This window comes from Pseudorasbora parva, chromosome 17 (genome assembly GCF_024679245.1).
Source record: "Pseudorasbora parva isolate DD20220531a chromosome 17, ASM2467924v1, whole genome shotgun sequence".
NCBI lineage: Eukaryota > Metazoa > Chordata > Actinopteri > Cypriniformes > Gobionidae > Pseudorasbora > Pseudorasbora parva.
Genome location: NC_090188.1, coordinates 38,068,543 through 38,085,534, shown reverse-complemented (window position 1 = coordinate 38,085,534; position 16,992 = coordinate 38,068,543). Strand labels below are relative to the sequence as shown.

At 38.5% G+C, this 16,992-nt stretch overlaps 1 protein-coding gene across 3 annotated transcripts in view; it reads left to right on the top strand.

Moving 5' to 3' along the window:
- Positions 1-4,543: 4,543 nt before the first annotated feature.
- dlk2 (delta-like 2 homolog (Drosophila)) overlaps positions 4,544-16,992 on the top strand; it is a 45,408-nt gene continuing 32,959 nt past the window's right edge. Inside the window, exon 1 of one of the 3 annotated variants that reach the window (XM_067422614.1) lies at positions 4,544-4,631. The gene's annotated coding sequence lies outside the window, so the exon portion shown is untranslated. Of the gene's footprint in view, positions 4,632-11,128; positions 11,517-16,992 lie in introns of those variants that run through there. The other 2 variants (XM_067422615.1, XM_067422613.1) reach the window with 2 other exon arrangements.

Genomic DNA, 16,992 nt, shown 5'->3' with positions numbered 1-16,992 from the left:
ACTGAATCATCTCGGAGCGACTGAAACATCTCAGAGCGACTGAATCATCTCGGAGCGACTGAAACATCTCAGAGCGACTGAATCATCTAAGAGCGACTGAAACATCTAAGAGCGACTGAAACATCTCAGAGCGACTGAATCATCTCGGAGCGACTGAATCATCTCGGAGCGACTGAAACATCTCGGAGCGACTGAAACATCTCGGAGCGACTGAATCATCTCGGAGCGACTGAATCATCTCGGAGCGACTGAAACATCTCGGAGCGACTGAATCATCTCAGAGCGACTGAAACATCTCAGAGCGACTGAAACATCTCAGAGCGACTGAATCATCTCGGAGCGACTGAATCATCTCGGAGCGACTGAAACATCTCGGAGCGACTGAAACATCTCGGAGCGACTGAATCATCTCAGAGCGACTGAAACATCTCGGAGCGACTGAATCATCTCAGAGCGACTGAATCATCTCAGAGCGACTGAATCATCTCAGAGCGACTGAAACATTTCAGAGCGACTTTTTTTTCAATATAATTTAAATAGATTTTACACACTAATTGCAATATCGTATCGCATATCGAATATCGCATTATTTAACAAGATATTGCATATCGCATTTTTCTTCAATACCGCACAGCCCTACAAACCACACAGAAAATCGCTACACTTCTCATACGCTTTCTTTCCTGCCTGGCTTATCGTTCCTACTTGGTCATTCAAAAGAATTCACATGAGCACAAAGTCATGTAGAGTGTGATGAAACAAGAGGGGAGTGTCTCTACGAAATACGAATGCAAGTGGTCAGTGTTTTAAAATGCATGTTGATACCAGTAAAACCGGTTCTGTGTTTGTCTAGCACTTCATTCACCAATTGTTAATTGAGAAAAAACACCTTTTAGAAGAGCATCACATGCTGAACTACAATACTTTAAATGTTTGGAGGCTATCTGAATTCACGACGAGCAGCACACGAGGGCTGAGTTCATACATAACAGGCTGCAATAAAGGGTGTGTGTATTCTTGTCATCCATGGACTTCAAGGTTTGAAATGCCCACTGGCCTTTGTATTTTTCTCTAGCCTCAGCTGCTCCGGGTCAAGGCTGCCGCTAGTGTGGAATGCGTGTTGTTCTCTGTGCATCTCCATTCTCATCCCAGTGTAAACAGGCATGCATTTTGTGCCAGGTGGCTGGAGAAGCACCTCAGTACCACATTTCTGAGAGTCATTCAATACTAAAGCCATCAAGGTCTTAGCCTCTTGATGGATCACTCTCAACCGAGCATTGTGTACAGATTACTAGCAGTTAGAGAAGAAGGCATCCCACAGCTGCACTATACATCTAAATGTGCAACCTCTCAACTCCTCAACCGCCAACTATTTTAGAGTCACCACCCATCCAGGTCAAAATTAGCCTGAGCCACCCACTTTCCAGACCGCACAATCTCCCAACTAGCCTCTCCGCCTCCAGTTAATATAACAATGAGCTCTGAGATTAGGTTACAACAATGGGGCCACGGTCCAATCACAGTGCAGACATGAGAAGTCGTCGTCTGAGGGCATTAACCATATTGCAATCCGTGTGCCAATCACTATCCAGAAATGCGTGAGAGGAGCCGGGCATCCCAACTATGGAACGTTAATTCTCACCTCAAGAGTGTTGCTCAGTGGAGGAAAGGGTGCTAATGGCCTGAGTGGGATCTTCTTACAAAACAAATATCTTTAAAGTGCAAAGAAAAACTTTAAAGCGTTCATTACTTTCGAACAGGGGTTTCCGTTCCTGTTTCCAACACTCCTACCTGGAAGTTGCTAGTGATCATTAAAGCTACACTGTGTAACTTTTTTAGTTTATTCTTAGCTAAAATCACTTAGTTCTTTCAAAAATATGTGCTCATTAATGTATATTTACTTCTTTCAAGTAATAAAGTATTCTCGTAAGTTTATAATATGCCATTGAAAATACATACGGGTGAGGGGTTCGAATGCTGGTCGCCATGTTGCCCCTCCATCTTGAAAGTACATTAGCCAAAGAGGGACATACCCGTAAATTCAAGCTTCGCCTTTCGCGTTATAACACTAGATGGCACCGTGTCGAATGTGAAGAGGGGGATTGCTTGAGACTGCTATATACTGACAAATTAAATAACTGCAAATTATAATAGTTTTTTAAAGTAACGTCATTACTTGAAGGAACACTTATTGACGAGGTCGAACTGGAAGCCATGCTAATCATGGACTAAATCGGCCACCGTAGGAGTTAAAACGACATCGGAATTGAAAGGAACAGAAACTAATATTCACTGGATGGTCATATACCTTTTCACCACTAGATGGGGGAAAATATCACACAGTGTAGCTTTAAGACCTTGATTAGCTGCTTTAGATGTTTAATTTGTGCTAATAAGTGCTGTTTAATTCGTGCTAGAGCTAAAGATTCTTTCATAATTACCATAATATCGCGATGACAACACGTGACGCCTTACTCAGAGCTGTTTATGTCCTTCAAGCTTCCATACTCGCAAAATCTAAGAACGAACTGATGTCACATGAAAGATGTCACGTCAAACCAAATCAGGCCGAGACGAAGTTCGTTTGGAGTTCGTATTTGGAGTTGGAAACTACTTGTCAAACTGAACTTTCCGGAAAAGTTCGCTCCTTTGTACTATCATTGGTCCGTGGCGATTGCGTAATAGGTGTGTGCTGAGGCTCCGCTTCATTTCTCCAGTTCAGCCAGTCGAGGTCAGACGTCTGCGAGTAAAAACATGAACACACTGGAGAGCTGCTTTATAGCAGAAACTGAAGTTGTACTTCTGATGAAATGAGACTCTGACACAGTTTTTCATGTTTCATACCACTTGATTTTAAGCTATCTGGTAAATGGACTGCATTTATATAGCGCTTTTATCCAAAGCGCTTTACATTTTGCCTCACATTCACCCATTCATACACCGACGGCGATGTCAGCCATGTAAGACGCCATCCAGCTCGTCAGGAGCAGCTGGGGTTAGGTGTCTTGCTCAAGGGCACCTCGACACTTGGTCAGGTGGAACCGGGGATTGAACCACCAACCTTCTGGTTTGTAGACAACCTACATGAACCACTGAGCCACTGCCACCCAAAAAGCTATCTATTGTCTAAAGTGGTATATAAATAAATGTGACATGACTTAACTGGAGTGCTTGTGCAAACATATCCACGTTGCTATGATCAGACGCGTTTCTTATGCTTTATTAAAATGCTCTTCTCAATTTTGTTATTGAGAGGAAAGCGCGCAGCACATGTTTACATATTCATCTAACCGTCGCTCTCAGCAGTTCACTAACTCATGCTCATGTATTTTTAAACTTTTATTTACCCCTTAGCGAAGAATGAAAAATAACTTTGCCGTGAGTATATCTGGTGTTTCTATCGCAACACTATCAACGCCGAAATGAATAAGCCGTTAAAGCGTTTTTTATTGCACTTTATTTTACAATATGTGCACTTACAAGAAAGTACTGAGATTTATCAGGTTACTATATGGGTTAAGATTAGGTTTAGCACCTAGTTTTAACAGTTATAGGAGTCTGTACGTATGCAAACTGGACTTTAAAATGAAGTGCTACTTTTCAGACTACCTGAGAGGTTTGAGTCAACTGGGTGTCCAGTTGCCAGATCCAGTTGCTCTGACATTTTGTGTCGGGTTTCGGCCAGTGTAGTTTAAGAGCTTCTACCTATCAAGGAGAGTTTACAGAGGGATTAGGGCACAGTCGGATGTCAAGCGGATTAGGAGATCTTGGGTCTTCATCATAAAAAATAATCCTGTATGTCAAGACCAGAGAACCAGTTTACCTCTTACAGTGGACTGCCCTCGCCTTAGAGATTGAAATTAATTGCCAAGCTCACTTCCATTTCATAAATTGTGTCTTTGAACACTTTGCCTTGAAGCCGGTGCTGGAAATACCTCGCAGAGTCAAGGGACTGTAAAAGATTTAGTTGGACTCTGGCTGCTTTAAGACAACTACAGCACACCCAGAGCGGAAGATCTTCAGGAATAACATTAAATTGGTCAGTAAACAGCCGGGATAGATTGAATTTGACCTGTGCAGGATGACAAGGAAAGATGTGCACAAGGTTCTCTACATCTACAACAGGGATTAGGGACCTTATCTTTCAAATTCTCATGTAGCTCTCAGAGCAAAAATAGCCTTCTAGTTTTCCTGAGTGGAGAAGAGGCTATCTTATCAAGGGGTTCATTTAACACCGCTTCAATCCGACAACGTGCTTGGTGACAGAGTACGAACGCGTGCCTGCCGCTCGGCTTTAAGTGAAGTCCTCTGGGGTGTGAGCAACCCCGCGAGTCAGAGCCGAAGGGCAGGGTGAGAGGCTGTGAAGTGCATGGACGCGTGCGCCGCCTTGTTCTCCATCCGAGAGCGAGGTTTAGGGTGAAGGGAAGGTCAAGCAGCCCCTTCTTCATGCTGTCTGCAACTTACACACATGCCGAAATAACTTCAAAGATAGACGCCCGGCATACACTAGACGCGGACAGGGGGACAAGTCTCACAGTCAGAAAAGATCAACACAGAGAGCCGATCAGTGGATCTTAGCACACCCTGATATTCACATAGGAAGGAGCACCAGGCTCAGGCTAGAAGAAAGGGTAGGTGAAAAACATTTATCTGGGAATGTGTTTCTACATTTTTTTTGTATTACTCTAAATCCCTGAAGATATTATACAGGATTTACTGAGGCTTTAGTTATTTTCAATCGCTTTGCCTCTATTCTCAAATGAGTCTTTTTTTCAGATCTGTGAACAGTTTAGTTTCTAGTTAGTTTCTGGTTCACATTAGTTTTGAATTTCTTATTGATTTAACCAATTGCATGTGTTTTGGCTCATGTGTGCAAAAGAGTAAATTCAAGGTCTACAATTTGTACAATAATTAAATGCACGTGGCATGTTGTTGATAAAAACTGATAAGTTGATTCTCAGTGAAATTGTCAAACTTCAGAACTTCTAAACATTCTTTCATCATGTGAGAAATTACATGCAAAATTATACATTAAAATATCAAAATAAGATATATATACATCTTAACTATCATAAATATTTGTAATGTCAGCTAAATTGGCATATGACCTGTCATTGTAATGAAATAGGAAATCGAAATGGCTGTAAGGTGGTGTATATTTAGTGCAGGATTAACAGATTTACATGTAAAATATAATATATTGTTTAATAGAAGAAAAGGCTAGTAAATTGAAGTGATCTGGTTGTTGTATTTCGCGGCGGGAGTTCAACAGCGCTGCAAATGTGTCTACAACATGATTTTGCTGCATTTAGTATTGTAGCCAATCACAGGCATTTCCATTGAAAACAAGGACCAATCAGAGATGTTGAAGTTACTGGTAAAGAGAATCCGCCGTTTTTCAACTAAACGTTACCAAGTTCGACAGATGCACAAATGAAGAATAAATAAAAAATTTAAGATTACTTGTTTAAAATGGAAGTTTCCAACATTAATCATACAGATCTACTTTTTTCTTATTTAAAGAAAAGATTTTGTTTTTTAATCAGACTTTGTGGCTTTTCTTACACTTATTTACTAAAGTTACAAAAATATAGATTTAAGTGCTATTAGTTTTGATAATGTTTAAAGAATACATTTGCCAATAAGTGCTCCTCTGATGCCATCTGCTGATTATAGTTGTCAGTTTTAATTTTAAAATAAAAGTTTTTGTTCTTCATAAAAGTTTGTTCTCCTATATCGCGAAACTTTCAAGCTTTATGTGATTCATTTTTGGACGAACCACACACACACTGTATTTTGCGAGGGACTGTCATGTTGAGGGAGTAATATGAGGACGTCATACCTTGGCTTTTGGTGAATGGACGCACTGAAGGAGGGACATCACAACTCAGCAGCTCTGTCAGTATAAATGCATTTGTGTTTTCACAGTTGATTTATTTTTGTAGAAATGTGAAGCATGTAAACTGATTCTTGTGGTAGAGCAATAGGAAGATGTGTAAGAAGTTATGAGTGTGTTAGAAAAAGACATAATGGGGTGTGTAAAAATGAACAAGCAGCTGAGAATTTTCAGTTTACATGTAACACATTTCTGCAAAAATTAATGTACTTTCATTTGTATGTACTACAGTACTGACTTTTCCAACTTTTACCTTACCTCTGAATCTGTATTTACTGTGCACAGAGTAAAATGCATGCTCATTGTGTGATACACAGACAAAACTGACATTCTTGTACAGTAATAGGAAGCAAAAGGAAAGAAAAGGCACGACATTTGTACAGCACATATTTCCATGGTGAAAAAACATCGAAACATTTTTGAGCAGTGTGGCTCACAGGATGACAAAAACGTTTTATTTTGGTGCCATTCGCCGACTGATTGACACTAGGTTTTGAGGCATAAATTAATTGATTTGGGCAATACGTTTTTGCAGACATGCAATAGAGTTCAAACAGTTGAATTGCAAATTTGAAAAATGTGCCCAATCGACTTTGTAATTTTTGTAATTCTTGATGTAATTCTTATTGTGTTTGACTTGAGTGATGTTACTTGTCCTTTCTAAATTAAATATAGTTTAGCTAATCAGAATGAGTTTTTTCTTTTTCTTTTTGGATTTTGTTTTCACATGTGGCCTTGTGTTGCTCACTAGCAACTCACTGTAAGGCTCTACTTTGCAGTCGTATATATTACTTGTCCATGTGGCGTGGGAAACATCACTGGGTTGTAAATAGAGTTCATAAATACCATCACTTCCTAATAAAACTCTGACTATAATCTACTTTCTCTGGCACTCGCTGAGCTGTCTAGCATAAGAGCATTAGATAGATAGATAGATAGATAGATAGATAGACAGACAGACAGACAGACAGACAGACAGACAGACAGATAGATAGATAGATAGATAGATAGATAGATAGATAGATAGATAGATAGATAGATAGATAGATAGATAGATAGATAGATAGATAGATAGATAGATAGATAGATAGATAGATAGATAGATAGATAGATATAACTTGTCTTCATGGACTGAAACTGCCATCTGAATCCCGCCATATGTAGAGCACTAACCCCATATGTTGGAAGTAATATGAAGGAAGCTCCAGCAGCTCTATTGCTAGTTAATCTCACTCTGCTGTCTACACACAGAAGGCATCCTCTCTCTGTTGCTATAGTAACAGTGACCACCGCGGACACACAAACCAGGATTACACTGTGATATTCATGCGCTTTGCTTGAAATGTGAGTGGTCTATGATAGATGCGGCGTAAAAGGGATGAGTTGTATTTAAAGCCCATTTAACATGGTGCTTTGAAGATGCTTTTATCCTCCACTTCATCCAATCTCCAGAGGAAAAGCACAGATATCAAAGGTGTAGCATTTACATTGGCTTGGTGTGCGAGTCCATTTTCTCGGAAGGACAAATGTACCTATCATCCAAGCTGCTCCGCTTTAAACACCCACTTAGCTTCTCCGTTCAAGCCGTCCAACTGTATGAGTCAGAGGAGGAGATTCAGTTGTTTGTTTGCACAAGCACATTGAAATACAGATTTCTAGAGCACAACTGGTGTTGTTCATGTAATCGTAATGACCTGAGTTGTAATGACATATTACTGTTATTATGAGAAGTTAATTGACTATAAAATGCGGATATGAATTGTTGAGCGACTGTAGATGTTTTAGTGCTTTGCCCCTGTGTGAAACAAATACTGTGACTATCAAAGTTCCCATCTAAGCAGTGATAGGATTACTCTGGAAAAAAAAAACTAGGAAAAAGTTCAGCTTGCATTTCTGAAGTAATTTATTTCGGGGCATGGGGAGGGAGTTGAGGCGTGCCTCGTGTTTCTAAACGGAAGTTTTACAGTAATATGATAACATGACATATGAAGTGGAACATTTGGAACAACAACAAGAGCACGAATCAGGAGCGGAAGCTGGGAAAAAGTTCCTGGAAATACAGTACAGAGGCTTGAGCTATGATTCTATTATACATGCTATTATATGGATATTCATATTTAGAAAATAACATGGTGAAAGCTAAATAAATAATAAAGTGAAGAACACAGTTTTTTCATGCATCTGCCAATTTTGAGATCATAGGGTTTTGCCTTTTCATAAAGTGTTTTTTTGCAGATGAGTGGAAAGAAAACATCCAAAATTCACTTCTAAGTGTATCTTTTATAGAAGTTTTATCTATTTGCATCTGTAGATTTTTATATCTATTTCTGTCTGTAGACGTGTTTTCTGATTTATGCGGTGATGAAAAAATATATATCCTAAATCCCCTCTGTAAATTTGTCTCTAATATGTAAAAAAACAACATTTTTTTAACCTTGCTTTATCCAAGGTTCAGATATTTGTTCTAGAAAGGAACACTGTAAAAAAAAATTGTTTTAGCTTTAAAAAAGTAAGTGAAATGTTAAGTTGTACTAACTGACAACTTGGATATTTGAGTTGAATAAACTTACATTTTTAAGACAGTGCGAACACTTTTAAGTTGAAACTATTTTTTACAGTGTATGTAATTTAGTGCATATTTAATTAGAGTATGCCTGATTTGCATATTTAAACAATATTTCAGAAAGCTTGTAATACAAATGTTGTTCTTGCAATTCTTAATGTAAAAAATCTACTGGGGAATTAGGACAATATTAGTTTTTTATTTTATTTATTTATTTATTTATTTTTAAATTATTTATTTTTTGAGTTCATTGGAATTAAAAATTTTAGTTAATACAGTGAACATTTTTTGAGATTCGACAACTTTTATTAAAAGATTATTAAAAGGTTTTGTAAGCATATTGGGTAATTGTGTGTTTTATTTGTGATGGCTCAGTGAAACATGCCAAATAGTGCTATTTTCATGATTTATCACATTTTTTTATGTGGTTCAGATACAATAATATTTTGAGTTTCTATTTATTAAACAAATTTCCTTCTTTTTATCAACTCAAATTTTTTTATTTCAATAAACTCAAAATTTTAAGGCAACCAGGTTACTTACTTTTTTTAAGTTAAACCAACAAAAACCAATTATTATTTTTTTACAGTGTATGATTGGAACATAGGCTTAGGGCCCTTTCATTCGTAAAGCGTAAAGCGACGCCAGGTGCAACGCAAGTGTTTTTTTGCTACTTTCAGCCCAGCGCAGTTATCATTTTCATGTCCACGTTTTTTAAATAGCAAATGCACTCGCGTCGTTCAGGCGCATTGTTGATGCGTTGCTATTTTGGGCAACTGAAAACGACTGCACCATTGACCAACAAAAACCTGGTAAAAAGTCAATAGTGCAATTATATTGAGGCACTTAAAGGGCGTGTTATTAATATGTGCCTAAAGGCGGATGCACAGTATACAATTATTATTGTGTACATAAAGATAAAAATGCCTACATGTCATAATAAAGAGTCATTGCATGTCTCAGAATTACCTATTTGCTGTCATGATGAATGAAATTGGCTAATTATTTAACCAATCGTGGCAATACACAATTGTATTTAAGCTGACCGGTCAGGTTGAGTGTGTGTAAATTCTGCCATGTAAATAGCAAATCTGCCATGGTGCAAGCACAACTGGCTTTTAAAGGGAATGGGAGACGACGCTCTGATTGGTTTATTGCACATTATGTCCAAAACACACCCATGACTCCACTGACTACACCAGGGGTCCCCACTCTCGGGCCTGGAGGGCCACTGTCCTGCAGAGTTTAGCTCCAACCCCAATCAAACACACCTCAAACAGCTAATCAATGCATTTATAGGCGTTGATTAGCTGTTTCAGGTGTGTTTGATTAGGGTTGGAGCTAAACTGTGCAGGACAGTGGCCCTCCAGGACCGAGATTGGGGACCCCTGGACCACATTGTTAAAAAAAAAAGTCAGGTCTCTAATTGGAAATTTTCAAGTGACTGATCACATCTACATTTTTCAGTTGGCCAAATTGAATTTCTCAGAATTATAATTCGGCCAACTGAAAAATTTAGATGTCATCAGTCACTTTTTTTACAGTGTAGGTACAACCTTTTTTAGACCACGCGTCTGGCGTGCAGAGCGTTTTTTCCGTCGTTAAACTAGCAAAAATGGATTCGGACACACTCAAGTGCACCTGCGCCGTGACCAAGCGCTCGGATCGTTAAAATACGGCCCTGAGGGGTCTATAGCCTTAATAATCCGAAAAATAGATGTTGAAGGTTTGTCATGGAACCATTAATGCCAATAAGAAACCTTTATTTTTAAGAGTGTAGAACTTTTCCACTGCACTTCATCGGTTCTGCATAGTGGTGTAAAATAAACGTTCTTTAGATTATAAAAATGTTCTTCACACTAAGAAAATCAAGTTCACTGAAAGGTTTTTCTACGGCATCGCTGCAAACAAACCCCCCCTTTTTTTTAAAGTGTAAACTTACATGCTAAAACAGAAATCATCCTAATTATTGTCCTGCCGTTTTCAGCTCAAGCATCATAACGAGTCCACAGCAGGACAGACGTACAAAAGTGTGCTTAAACCGAGAAGCTGAATGGCTGTAATCACGGGCATGCCTTTATCTCAATATAAACACAAGGCGAGCAACCAAAACAAATGAGCTTTGAGTGCTTTCCTATTCATCGGTTCCTCACAGACTCTCAGGATAAGCCCCCAGGAGCCCGTTAAACACATCTACTCATTCTGCTTTCCATAGTGATTCAGCGCACAGTCGCTACATGTCTGCCTATACATACGCCCTCATTTATAGTAATATATTTGTATGGCAGCGAGTGAGTGTGTTCATGTGTAGGTGCGTGCGTGTGTCTCCCATCACAGTAGTGTGGACATGTAGATGCCTGTTTTCAAATGTTCCACAGGCCTGATATTGTTGAGATAATCTGCTGAAAAACGATCCTCTCCACACTATCGCCTGAAGAGGAACGTGTGGGCACATCAGCCCCCAACATCAGGAGTCTTGTCTGTCGCTACAGCAACAGCAAAAAGCCTTCTATTACCGCTACAGCATTCGCCAGAGTTTCTGCCAGACTGCGTTTCTGATAGACCGCAAACAAGCCGGAAAAATGTGCACAATGCCCTCTCTATCAGTCTCCACCTGTGCAAAAGAATGTTTACATGGACGGCATGAAATGACGAGACTTGCCGTGCGTGCATGAAACTTTAAATACCAAAAAGAGTCTCAAAAACATGCAGTGTACATCTTTGAATCACTCAAGCACGATGTATTGTTCTTTGAGCTGTGTGGCATTGAGGGAAGCCTGTCTCTTTAAGAGCCAGTCCTTAGGCAGGTTGGCTTGTTGAGTGGGGAGGTGGAACCTTGTCTGCTTCTAAACAAGCATTTCTAACAACAAAACGTGCCTCACTAGCGGGCTGATCTCGCAGGGTGTGCGTACATACGGGACTGAATAGTGAAGTTGCGCCTGATTTTCTTTTGCATGACTTCCTCAAGGTGTGTGTGTGTGTGTGTGATATGTGAGTCCCGCTTCATCAGCACCTGAGGTTTGCAACACTCTGCTGGAGGGGCCACCAACAGCTCAGGTGTGTAACATCGTCTGAATTTACCATCTTTTTTCGTCATTGAATAGAGTTGAATTGTTATGCAGCATTTAAAATGAAAGAGCTGGCTTATGCGGTACCTTTTGAACTCTATAACTTTGTAAAAATGTATCCTTGGGTTGTAATTTAAGGAGGGATGTTTGTACAAGGCTTCAGGGAATATACTCTGATCGAGCGCAGGCACTTAAAGTTGTGAATTATACCGGGGATGGCAAGAAAGTGTTTGTGTTCACACACCATTGGAGATGGAAATAGTGTAGGAATAGACTATAGCTTAACTGTTATTCTGAGGTTGATTCTGGTTAAAGGAACCACGTGCATATTAAGTTTCCATGGCAGCTTATTAGTAAATAATGATTTTTTAAAGTACATATGCTCAGATTAATTACTGTAATTAACTGTCAATTAAGTGTATTTTGTCCTCCAGGCTACATCCAAGTAGCCTAACCATTGCCGTTTTGAGCAGTTCTTAAGAGTAATGAACCTTTTAATAATCTAAAGAACCACTAAAGTTTGTGTAATGCAGTTTCCATGGATGTTAAAGTTTCTTCACTAAAGACTGTGACATACGAGGACACAAATGTGTATAATGACATGGGTATGACACAGGTATTACAAGGAGAGGGTGAAATATGAGGACATTGGCCATGTCCTCACTTTTCAAAATGCTTATAAATCATACAGGATGAGTTTTTTTTAGAAAGTAAAAATACAGAATGTTTCCTGTGATAGGTAGGTTTAGGGGTATAGGGGATGTGTGTGTGTGTGTGTGTGTGTGTGTGTGTGTGTCTGTGTGTGTGTGTGTGTGTGTGTGTGTGTGTGTGTGTGTGTGTGTGTGTGTGTAGGTTTAGGGGTAGGGGCAGTGTAAGGGGATAGAAAATACGGCTTGTACAGTATAAAAACCATTACGCCTATGGAATGTCCCCATATGTCACAAAAACAAATGTGTGTGTGTGTGTGTTCGTGTTCCAAGGAGGAAAAGGAAACAACATGTAGTACAACATTCTGGAACAACATTCCAATCAACCAATCAGATTTGAGGAACAAGTTTCTGTCAAGAGTTAGGTTAGGTTTAGGGAAATGGATATGGTTAGGGCTACATTTTCAGACCAGAATGCTGTTCCAGGATCAACAAAATATGTTGGAAAAATCTGGACGTGAGTTGGAGTTCTGACTCTAAATTCTGATTTGAAGAGCCACGTATGAAATGCTGTTAAATTCCCACCGATGAGCGCACATTGTGTATTAAACCCGTTTATTATGTTGCTTGGTAACAGTAAACAGCCTACAGTTGAAGAGCTTGGAAGGATTGTTCATTCTGATTATTAGGAAGTTTCCTTGGACCCATGTCATTACTAAAGAGCCCCTAAGAAGACATGCCGGAGGAAAAATAATAAGTCAATGATATTTTGTTCCCCCAAGAAACTTTGTGTTCACTCTCAAACTGTTGTGTTCTTTGCGAGTGAGCGCAAAGTTTCTCAGGGAAAACACACATTTCGCGAGAGAACGCAAAAGCATTGACTTCTTATTTTTCCCCAAATCTCATTTTTTTTCTTCTCCATGTCCCTTTAGGGCTCCGTGCTTTACAAACATGTTTTTGTTCCCTTTAAATACTTAAGGAGAAATTCTGAAGAATCTTCATCGGACATTTATCAAGCGCCAAAATGACTCCATAAAACAGAACAACATTTAGACAAGATCAGACAGATCTGAAGTCTCATAAACAACGGATATTTTTTTTAAACGGGACTAAAAATGTACCTGTTTAGAAAGTCTTTCAATGTTTAAATTAATGAATGTTATTTTATTATATTTATTTGTTTATTTTCCTCTATCTGTAGAACTTCGAGATTTTCTTTAAAATGTAAAGATCTTTATAAATAAAATGTATTATTATTATTATTTACTTTAAATGTTATGTTGTGTTTTGGTTACAACACATGTGAGAAATTCTGGGATCAATGATGTCAAATCTGGCTGTTTTTGTAGTCTGAAATTGCTGCGGTGGACGTGAATAATGACTGTCAGTCTGTTCCTCGCACAAATTTGCATACAAGTTGTGATTGGACTAAGTTGTGTGGACTATACTGGACTGTATTATTGCTGTTTTTTGCAATGTTTGGAGCTTGACAAAGTGCCATCAAAACTTCGAAATAAAATGTATTCCATGTAAGGTAGAAAGTCATGAGGGTGAGTAAATATGGCACATATATATATATATATATATATATATATATATATATATATACATATATATATATATATATATATATATATATATATATATATATATATATATATATATATATATATATATATATATATATATATACATATATATATATATATATATATATATATATATATATATATATATATATATATATATATATATATATATATATATATATATATATATATATATATAATTAATTTTAAAAGCAGTTTTGCATCATGCTGCAGAACACCGCTTACCTTAATCCCAGTAACCGCAAGGCCACAGGTGGCTTATTGCTTTAATTAACATCAATCTGAAAGAGAAAACACCTTCTTATCAGTGAACACAGTGGTCACACCTCGCTTGTTGTCAGATGCCTTTGTGATGTTATTTTAGTATTTAATAACACATGCTGACAAAATATGTTAATAACAGCTTTGCCATTATAAAAAAAAAATTCAGTTTCTCAAAATTAATGTTATACATAAGGCAATGCAAACACTGAATATTATGCAAAATGTATTAATGAAATATGCTAAATAATACAAATGCACTTTATGCATTTAACCTCACTTTATTTTCCAGTATCATTGCTGTTCACTTCAAATACCCGCAAATCACACCCTTGTATTATTTCTGTTGCTGAAATTCAAATGTTGAACAACCGAAGATGAAGAGATAATAATTCGTCTCGCTTTTTCACATCGCCTTCAGGCTACATCTAAATCTATATCATTTATAATGAATTGCTCTGGATGATTCATTACATTTTGATAATTTGTGAAAGATGGACCATAAAATTGATGACAATGTCTCTGTATGTGTAGTTTCAGCTGGATAATGGCCAATGTGTCAAATGGCATAAAAGGCTTCTGACTGTATTTTTCCCATCTGATGTGACACATATTAATTAAACACAGCTGGAAATAGCACCTTACACAACCACAGAGTGAGCTGCTCATGAAATAAAGTCATGTTCAAATATAGCTTGCCTTCACTGCCAGGTGTCTGCACATGAGACCGGCCAGAAAGCATACGCGATAATTGACATGGTATCCCCAGCATCAAGGACAATAGATGGAGGCTTCCTACTGGGACATGCTAGAGAGCCTTCTGTCATAGAAACTGACCTATTCTCAGTTCTAGCATTCAAACATTTACCAAATTCATTAGAGGTAAAGAAGGTGCAGGATTTTAAGTACTTAGGGTCAATAGTCCAGAGCAATGGGGAGTGTGGAAAAGAGTTGAAGAAGCGGTTGGAATGGGTGGAGAAAAGTGTCAGGTCTGTTGTGTGATAAAAGAGTACCAGCAAGAATGAAAGGAAAGGTGTACAGGACAGTAGTGAGACCAGCATTGTTGTATGGTTTGAGGAAAAGACAGGAGGAAGAGCTAGAGGTAGCTGAGCTGAAGATGTTGAGGTTCTCTTTGGGAGTGACGAGGATGGATAGGATCAGGAATAAGTGCATCAGAGGAACAGCACATGTGAGATGTTTTAGAGACAAAGTTAGAGAGGCCAGGCTGAGATGGTTTGGACATGTTCAGAGGAGGGAAAGTGAATACATCGGTAAAAGGATGCTGAGGTTAGAGCTGCAAAGCAGGAGGTCGAGAGGAAGACCAAAGAGGAGGTTTATGGATGTAGTGAAGGAGGACATGAAGGTAGTCGGTCTGAGAGAAGAGGATACAGAGGATAGGACTAGATGGACGCAGATGATTCGCTGTGGCGACACAGAATAAACCCTGACAGAGTGATCAGGACCCCGACGCGAAGCGGAGCTTCACTCTTAAGAGGTTTATTCTGCGATAACAACCGGCTGGGTGTACATTATCCCGCTTATTACACGGCTACTAGTCTCAAATAAATTAGACACAAAATATTGTCTTGAGATTAAATATTTTATTAGCTCTTACGCAAAGCTTCCGCGAAGAAAATCAGTTCCAAACTGCTTTAAGTCTTTATCTATTACTGCTAAATGTTGAAAATGAATGCTGAAAGGGTTAGTTCACCCAAAAATGAAACCAAGCCTATGATTTACTCACCCTCAAGTCATTAAAGGTGTATATGACATTCTTCTTTCAGACAAATACAATCAGAGTTATATTTAAAAAGTCCAGGCTAACGTTAATCCCAGCAGTAGTTGTAACGTTAGCTGTTTTTGAAGTCCATAAAAAATGCAGCTGTCCGTCAAATAACGTGCTCCACACGGCTCTGATGGGTTAATAGAGCCTTCTGATTCGAATCGATGCGTTTGTGTAAGAAATATATCTATATTTAAAACTTTATAAAGGAAACCCACCTTGAAGTCTTCCATTGTAGCCATGGCTGTTTAATTATTTAACAGACACAAGATGGCGCCAGCGTTAAGCATAGAAGTAGTACCGGATGAGCGGTTGTTATCTGGAAATAGCATACCGCTGGAATGCGCAATTGACCAATCAGAATCAAGTATTTTACAGAGCCGTGTAATAATAAACAATATTTGCTCGTTCTCTGTGTTAGCTGGACTGAGATATTCAAAATATCACTCTGTAGTCTTTTGACAGCTCCGGGGCTTTTGTGAAAACTACAGATTACACTTCCGCATGTTTGTACACTGTCAGAAGAAAAGGTACAATGCTGTCACTGGGGCAGTACCCTAAGGTACAATAGCAAAAAGGTACGAATATGTACCATTTCTTCATTTCACAGTGAACCTTTTTCTGAGAGTGTAAGACTGAAAAAACTAGTATATGCCGAAATGTCTGAATGAAGAACAAGGACTCTCTGAGAAAATAAAGGAAATTAACATCTGAACTGTCCCTCACACAGCACTGGAGACGCAAGTCTCACCTCAGTTTCAGCTAATCTACATCTTTCCCTTTTGACCCACTCTCCCTCAATTCCTTCCCACTTTCATGCTGAGATCACTGAAAATACACCCAGAATCTCTCTATTACAATGTCAATCCACACGATAGAGTATTATATGTGTTTGATATCGTTTGAAATGTCTCGACTGGTACAAATATCTCAACTCCACAGAAGTTACCCAAAAGATAATCAATGTTTTAAGAGTTTAAAGATATCTTGTCTTAGTTTGGTGGGTGTGGCTTTCAGCCATTTGGCCTTTACATCAATACAAGTCTTGATCAATGCAAATTCCCATTGTGCACTCGTGTTTACATTTGAAAGAGTTTGTGCATTTGTTTCTGGGTATTTAAGGAAATGTTGCAAAGAGCTCAGGGCTTGACACTTTAAACCGGT